Genomic DNA, 1,042 nt, shown 5'->3' with positions numbered 1-1,042 from the left:
TATCTGAGTCTCGTTTAACCTTGTTTTCTTTCACACACAAATGATATATCTCCCTGTTCGGGCCTCGATCAACACACTCTATACTCTCTCACGCAGATTGTCTATCTAGGTCAGTCCATCCAAGCCGCCGCCACTCTTTCGACCTCATGGCGGGCCGCGCTCACTCAATCCCCCCCCTCTCTCTCTCTCTTTGTACGTCTCGATTGACCTTGCTCTTTCTCGGACAAAAACGATATATCACCATGTTTGAGCCCAATTTGACCTATTCACATTGTATACTCTCTCACACACATTGTCTATCTAGATCACTCTCTCCAACCCGTCTCACTCTTTTGATCGCACGGAGACCCTATGTGATCGATTGACCTTGCTTCCTCCCACGCACAAAATATATCTACACGTCTGTGACTGGATCATCTCTCAAGCTCTATCTTACAGCCCTCACCCTTGCCAAAAGCTCAATCGGACAATATCTTCCAGAGCATATATATCTGTTCAATGAATGTCGGACCACACTCACTTTGTCTCTCTATCTATATGTCTCTCGATTGACCTTGCTTTCTCACAACGTATCTTCCACGCATTGAAGCTACCTCTCCATCCCTCGCAAAGCCGAAGCTATTTACATTGCGAGGGGCACTCCAACCTTGGATTAATTTGTGTAGGCATTTATTCCGGTCGGTTTAGATTATATTTTCGTAGCATTCGGCCCACAACTACTCCAAACACCGTTGCAACCCCCGCAACTCCCCTAGTTGATTTCCCTCTAGCTCGGTCATCGCTCTCTCGCATGTCCTTTCTCACCTTCAACGTCGCACCATGGTATTATTGCAAAAAACTCTGTTGTTCTCTTTAATTATTATAAATAAGCTACAAAACTACACATTGATAGTCCACTTGGAATGGAACAAATTTCGACCCACAAATTAAAGTGCTACAAACTACACACCGAGGGGCCCACATGTCATGAAGCAAATTTGGACCCATATACAAATTAAAAAATAAAGGACGAGAATCGAACAAGCGACCGGGCCTTCAAGCC

Source organism: Triticum aestivum, chromosome 6B (assembly GCF_018294505.1).
Source record: "Triticum aestivum cultivar Chinese Spring chromosome 6B, IWGSC CS RefSeq v2.1, whole genome shotgun sequence".
Classification (NCBI taxonomy): Eukaryota; Viridiplantae; Streptophyta; class Magnoliopsida; order Poales; family Poaceae; genus Triticum; species Triticum aestivum.
The sequence above is the reverse complement of the archived record's forward strand: the minus strand, read 5'-3'. Positions refer to the sequence as shown.